This window comes from Amblyraja radiata, chromosome 8, assembly GCF_010909765.2.
Source record: "Amblyraja radiata isolate CabotCenter1 chromosome 8, sAmbRad1.1.pri, whole genome shotgun sequence".
Taxonomy (NCBI): Eukaryota; Metazoa; Chordata; class Chondrichthyes; order Rajiformes; family Rajidae; genus Amblyraja; species Amblyraja radiata.
In genome coordinates, this window is record NC_045963.1 from 72,145,293 (window position 1) to 72,153,292 (window position 8,000).

Genomic DNA, 8,000 nt, shown 5'->3' on the forward strand with positions numbered 1-8,000 from the left:
GCTGCTGGTGCTATTATATGCACTGATTTGAACATCACTTATTTACATGTATAAGACTTCTTGTCGACCACTTCTTCTCAATTGATTTAATGAAAATTTGTGTCTAACAGCAGACTGGAGATTATCAATAAACATGAGGATTGGGGAGAATTTCTTGTTGCATAGATTTGGTGGATAGGATCTATTGCTCAGGGGCTTCTGACAATTCCCTCTTTTGTGACACAATATGCTGGAGTAACGCAGCGGGTCAGGCAGCATCTCTGGAGAAAAGGAATAGGTGACGTTTCAAGTCGAGATCCCTCCTCACACTGGGAGGGTCTGAAGAAGGCTCAGTCTGAAGAAGGGTCTCAACCCGAAACATCACCTACAGTATATCTTCTCCCCAGAGATGCTGCCTGGCCCGCTGAGTTATTCCAGCATTTTGTGTCTATCTTCTGTGTAAACCAGCATCTGCAGTTCCTTCCTGCACATTCCCTCTTTTGTAGTGCACGTCAGGGCTGTGAATCTTCTCATAGTTTTTTGTACCACCTAAAATCTTCATGTCTGACAGCAACAGGATTTGACTAAGTGGAGATTTGATCTGAAAAAATGATCCCGATCTGAAATGCCGCCTGTCCATTCCCTCCACAGATGCTGCCTGGCCTCAGGATTTAGCTAAAGTCGAGAGTGAATGTAATCCCAGTTTCATGGAGTCAGAGAAAGACGCAGCACAAAACATTGTGAATGGTTCTTCGGCCATTCATGGACAAGGTCGTATGTCCGCAATGGGGTAGAAGTGAATTAGACAGTACCCTAGCTTATGGAAGGAAAGTATATAAACTTGTGAGAGGCACAGAGGGGCGGGAGATTGCAACCTTCACGTGGTCCGCCCTGTTTCGACAAATGTAATCAACCTGGTGTGCACAATCAAATAAGATCAAATAGTACAAGTTGTCCCACAGCTTTAGGCTGTGCACGCCATACACAACAACAAGAAGAAGAAGAGGCACAGAGGGGGTAGACAGGCAGAACCTTTTTTTGCCAGGGTAGAAATATCAAAGACAAAGTTTAAGAGAGATGTGCAGGGCAGGTTTTTTTTTACACAGAGTGGTGCTTGCCTAGTAGACACTGCCAGGGTTGGTGCTGGAAGCAGATAGTGGCTTTTGAGAGGTTTTTAAATAGGCACATGGAGGTGCAGGGAATGGAGGGATTCAGATCACGAGCAGGCAGAGGAGATTGATTTAACTTGGCATCATGTTTGGCACAGACATTGTGGGTCACATGCCCTGTTCAGGGTCCCGACCCGAAACGTCACCCATTCCTTCTCTCCAGAGATGCTGCCTGTCCCACTGAATTACTCCAGCATTTAGTGTCTACCTTCGATTTAAACCAGTGTCTGCAGTTCTTTCCTGCACATTTAGCCCTGTTCCTGTGCTGTGCTGTTCTATATTCTTTGTTATATAAAACAGAAAGCAAAAAGATTTACCATTATTTGTTAGAAATGTTGGAAACATCTACCATTTAAAACATAACATCTCACTTAGATTATCCGAGCATCAATATTTCATGTTCGTTAAATAGCAGCATCACAGCCACAATCAGAATGTTACTTTTCTAATTGTCCTTAGCAATAAAATTGCAGCCATGGTTTTCTGCTCTGGGTTAAATAATATTTCATAGCTGCAGTCTGCCCTCTAGTGGGACAACGTGTCCTAACGTGCAGAAGAAACTATCATCCAAGGTGCTACAAATGTGAAATTAAACAGCCCGACCTGCTGAGTGTTTGTTTCCAGCATTTTACTGTTTTTATTGCCCAAAATAGATTTCATGCCCTCACAGCAGAGCGGTGGAGTTGCTGCCTTATGGCGCTGGAGACCCGGGTTCAATCGTGACTATGGGTACTGTCTGTACAGAGTTTGTCCGTTCTCCCTGTGACCGTCTGGGTTTTCTTCGGGTGCTGCGGTTTCCTCCCACACTCCAAAGATACACAGGTTTGTAGGTTAATTGCCTGACAAAATTATAAATGGTCCCTAGTGTGTAGGATAGTGTTAGTGTACGAGGTGATCGCTGGTCGGCGCGGGCTCGGTGGGCTGAAGAGCCTGTTTCCGCGCTGTATCTCTAAAGTCTAAAATGTATATACAGTGTGCAGGGTGTGAGGCTGAATGTGCATTAGCATGGAAATTCTTGCACTGTGCTTGTTTTTAAATGAAAAACTCAATATGTAGTCAAACAATATGTAAAAATTGTGTCATTGTGTGGTTTGCATGTTATTCAAAATATTTCTAACTTCTCTGTGGGAGCACAGCCAGCAGAGAGGCAATGACACGCAATGACAAAGTCCACGCAATGCCCCGTTGGAACTTCTCGGATGAAATTATAACAACTACGCCTGCGATGTCTGCACAGAGTTTCATCTCCAGGGAACCACAGTGCCTGCCATTTTTCAGTTGCTATACAGGGTCTTGGAGGACAGGCCTTGTGTCCATCTCCTTTAACCCTTTCCAGGATGGCGATCGTGTGGCCAAGCCGTGATATAATAAATGGGCGGTCACGGTGGGGCAGCGGTAGAGTTGCTGCCTTACGGCGAATGCAGCGCAGGAGACCCGGGTTCCATCCTGAGTATGGGTGCTGCCTGTACGCAGTTTGTACGTTCACCCCGTGACCTGCGTGGGTTTTTTTCCGAGATCTTCGATTTCCTCCCACACTCCAAAGACGTACAGGTTTGTAGGTTGATTGGCTTGGTAAATGTAAAAAAAAGTGATATTGACGAAAAAAAATTGACTTTGACTTTAGTGGATGTAGGATAGTGTTAATGTGCGGGGATCACTGGTCGGCACGGACCCGATGGGCCGAAGGGCTTCTTTCCATGCTGTATCTCTAAAACTAAAACTAAAACAAAAAAAACCTGGGTTTCAATCCTGACCAGGTGTGAAGTTTGCACTTTTTCCTGTGACTGCGTGGGTGTCCTCCGGGTACTCATGTTTCCTCCCACAGACATGCGGGTTTATAAGTTACCTGGCCTCTGCGATATTGCCTTTGGTGTGTAGGGGGAGGATGTTAAAGTAGGATAGCAAATAATTCATGTGAATGGGTGATCGATGGTCGGCTCGGATTTGGTGGGCCGATGGGCCGGTTTCCACACTGCATCCTTCAATCAATTAAAAATCAGAAGGCAACTCTGAGTCAAATGAATGGTATTTCCGCTATGGTGTAAAGAAATATGGAAATATAAAGATTAATCTCGAGGCTCCTGCTGTGAACAGCTCTGAGTTCAGAACCAAAATAAGTTTTTATTTTCCCCATCTGAACAGTTTTGTTGCTAAATTAGAAAAAAAATATTGGTTTCGCTGTGGTAGAGGAATTTATGATTAATTCAATATAAAATAATAAGGAACTGGTGCAGAAGTTTGCCCATCAGCTGCTTGGGACTGCTCTGCCGTTCAGTAAGATCATTGGCCTCAATGTCAGTTTCCCCTGCCTACCCTGCACCACTTAATTCCCGAGTAATTTAAATCCAGGTGATTGCAGAGATATCACTGGACCTAACACCAGCATTACCTGCCACCTGATGGTATAGAGCACAGAGACAAGCCCTTAGGATTCATTGAATCCATGCCGACCATCAACATTCCATTTACACTAATCCCATTCTTTATTATTTACACTAATCCCATTCCTTTTTATTACAATGGCCAACCATCCTATCAACGCTCACATTACTTCTACAGGTGCACGGTAGAGAGCATTCTGACTGGTTGCATCGTGGCCTGGTTCGGCAACTTGAACGTCCAGGAGCGAAAAAGACTACAAAAAGTTGTGACCACCGCCCAGTCCATCACTGGCTTTGACCTCCTCACCGTCGAAGGGATCTATCATAGTCGCTGCCTCAAAAAGGCAGCCAAAGTCATCAGGGACCCACACCTTCCTAGCCACACACTCATCTTACCGTTGCCATCAGGAAGAAGGTACAGGAGTCTGAAAACTGTAACGTCCAGGTTCAGGAACAGTTTCTTTGCCACAACCATCAGGCTATTAAACACAACGAATAAGCTATGAGCTCTGAACTGCAAAATACTATGTTATTATTTGTTATTTGCACTGTATTTGTTATTTATTGAACTTTTTCTTTTTTTTCCCCGTTATGTACAATGTTTACATATTCACGTATTCGATTGTGTTGCAGCAAGTAAGAATGTCATTGTCCCGTCCGGGACATATGACGATAAAACACTCTTGACTCTTGAAGAAACTAAAGAAACCTTTGGAGTCAAAGGAAGAACGTGCAGGCTCCGCGCAGACAGTAATAGAGGTCAGTGCTGAACTGGGGTCTTGGTTGCAGTGAAGCAGCAGTACCAGTGCCACTGTGCCCCCAACATGAGGAATATATGCAGGACTGCAGATGTAGTCTTTAGTTAATCTGCACTTTCCATGCAGCTGTAATATTATACCAAGATGCAGGACAGAATGCCACAGGAGATCCTTCTTCCCTGGGGCTATCAACTGTACAACTCCTCCCCCTTCTGTCATGGGGTAGACTGAGACTGACTCCCCTCCCCCCCCCCCCCACAAATCTTTGCACATCCCCCAATCCTTTCCACTCGTCACTTTAATTTAATGTTTCATGTATTCTGTGACAGATCATTTTCCCTCCTGGGATAAATAAAGTTCTATCGTATCGTATCGAATTTTGCACTCTGTTCATTTTGCACTGACTGATGCACTCATGATGGATCTGGAAGGAGTGGGCCAATGCAGACCCTGCAGTAGACGGGGGATGGATTGGGTCAGGCACCGTTGGAGGTCCCATGGAGGTCCGAGAAACACGCGGATCGGTCGTGGCCTGCAGTAGCACAAGGCGGCAGAGCAGTGGTAGAGGACATGGACAGATTCACCAGGCCGACTCCTATAACTCCGACCCAGTGCCACTACCAGGACAATGGGGCTTTAAAGGGTGTTATGGCTTCATTTTGGAAAAACTTGAAACTTCATTATGGCATTGGATACATGGCGACTCTGGTGTATTGCCAACCACCGATTATCCACCAGGCTTTGTCTAGCCCCTCCTCTTTTCCAGCTTTCTCTCTGCGTCCCCCCACCTCCCAATGTCTGAGGAAGGGTCCCGACCCAAAATGTCAACTATCCATGTCCTCCAGAGTTTCTGCCTGACCTGTTGCGTTACTCCAGCACTTTGCGTCTCAGTGTAATCTTCTATTCTTACGCCCTTATTCTTTAGTATAATTCTGCTGATGTATCGAAAGACTTTACTGAATCGTATGCAAAAAGGGATATTCACTGTACCTAGTACATGTGACAAAGTACCATTGAACCAAGTAACCTTGCACCTATCCATGTTTAATTTTCAATCAACAGACACAAATCCACATGAATAGCACCCTTTTTTTGGTCATCTAAGTGCTGTTTTAAGCCTAGATTGATTACCTTATGCAGGTACCCTGCTGGATTTGTCGCATTGGTTACACATTGGTAATGTTTTTATTGTCTATACTAAATGAATGCGCACACTGGGAAATTGATACCAATTAACATGTGCCAACCCAAAACATCACCTATTCACGTTCTACAGAGATGCTGCCTGACCCACTGAGTTACTCCATCACTTTGTGTCCAATTGTGTAAACCAGCATCTGCAGTTTCTTGTTTCTACCTTGAACCAATAGGAGCGGCATGGTGGTTCAGCGGTAGAATTGCTGCCTCACAGCACCAAAGGCCCGGGTTCGATCCTGACTACGGGTGCATTCGTCCAGTAACCACATTGGCTTTCTCCAGGTGCTCCAGTTTCCTCCCACACTCCAAAAACACGCAGGTTTGTAAGAGAACTGGCTTTGGCAAAATAGTAAATTGTCCCTAGTGTGTAGGATAGTGCTAGTGTATGGGGTGATTGCTGGTCAGAGCAGACTTGGTGGACTGGTGGGCACGTTCCATGCTATCTCTAGAGTCTAAAGTCATATAATGATTTGCCTGAAAAGAAAGTGTTCCACTGTATCTCTGTACAGGTCAAAGGGTCATAAGGTCAAAAGTGATAGGAGCAGACCATTTGGCCCATCAAGTCTGCTTGATCAATGCGGCCTGACCAGCACCTTACAGAGACTCAGCATTACATCCCTGGTTTTGTATTCTAGCCCTCTTGAAATAAATGCTAGCATTGTGTTTGCTTTCTTTACTACCGATTCAACTTGCAGATTGACTTTTTGGGAATCCTGCACCAGCACTCCCAAGTCCTTTTGCACCTCTGATTGCTGTTTTCTCTCCCCATTTTGAAAATAGTCCACGCCTTTATTCCTTCTACCAAAATGTATGACTCCACACTTTGCTACACTATATTTCATCTGCCACTTCTCTGCCCACTCTCCAAGCCTGTCCAAGTCCTTCTGCAGAATCCCTGCTTTCTCTGTACTACTGTACCTGCTCTTACACCTATTTTCTTATCGTCCACAAATTTGGCCACATTCTCCTCAATCCCTTCAAACCTCTCATCCAAATCATTAATATATAACATGAAGAGTAGCAGTCCCAGCACCAACTGGCAGCCAACCAGAAAAATCCCCCTTTATTGCCACTCTTTGCCTTCTGTCATCCAGCCAACCTGTTATGCATGCATGCAAGTATCTTCCCTTTGATACCATGGGCTCTCATCTTCCTTAGCAGCCTCACGTGTGGCACCTTATCAAAGGCTTTCTGAAAATCACATGAAAATAATAAATTACTAGTAATAATAAACCAACACAAACACTTGTAAAGTTGTGGTCTGAAGAAGGGTCTCGATTCAGAACATCACCCATTCCTTCTATCCAGAGATGCTGCTTGTCCTGCTGAGTTGCTCCACAATTTTGTGTCTATCTTCGGTGTAAATCAGCATCTGCAATTCCTTCAAGATTCAAGAGTGTTTTATTGTCAAATGTCCCAGATAGAACAATTAAATTCTTCTTTGCAGCAACACAACAGAATTCCTGCACCAAAAACTTCTATCCCCATATACAGAGTTCAGTGTGTCTATATAGCATAGACAATATATATATATATATATATATACACATAAATACACAGATAAAGTGCAATAGGCTGTTATAGTTCAGGATAAATCTCTACCGGAATATGTAAAAATTTCACCGTTAACGCGTCGTGTTTTCGAGGAGATGAGAATCGCACACAAACATCACACAAATAAATACACATCCAAGATCAGAGTTTTATAAGTATAAAGATTGTGTGTTATTTTTTAATTGTACCACTGCTGGCAAATTCATTTCACTGCACTTTATTATGTATGTGATGAATAAAACTGATTGATTGATTGAGAAAGAATGTGTGACGTTTTGGGTCGACACTTTTCTTCGGAAGTCTGAGGAAGGGTCTCGACCCGAAACGCCACACATTTTTTCTCGCCAGAGATGCTGCCTGTCCCGCTGAATTACTCCAGCTTTTTGTGTCCATCTTCAGTTAAAAAACAGCATCTGCAGTTCCTCCCTGCACAGTACTAACCAAGAATCTATCTACCTATGCCTTAAATATTCCACTGACTTTGCCTCCACAGCCTTGTGTGGCAAAGAATTCCACAGATTCACCACCCTCTGACTGAAGAAATTTCCCCTCATCTCCTTCCTAAAAGAAGGTCCTTCAATATCTGAATGCACCTTGCAGCCAAGTTGTCTTTGCCCAGACAAGTGTTGGTCAATGAAGAGCAAAGATCCTATAGCGGAGCAAGATAGGCTACTCCTGCGAAATGCAATAGGCTGACGTGTAGTACGCTACGGAGGGAATCCTGGGCATTTTTCCCCGCCCATTTTAGTAACCGGAACCTACCCGACCCGACCCGGCTCGCAGTGTAATCAACGTTGCGGGGGAACAGTTTGTGTGTGTGATATAGGGTTAGATTCATAATTCTGTCAGTTCATACTTCTGTTAATTCTTGTCAAGAATAAAATTTGACTCTGGTAATTGTCTTTTTTAATGTTTTTTAAATCTTTTCTTTTTAAATAGCTCATAAGCTGCGTTTGAGTTGA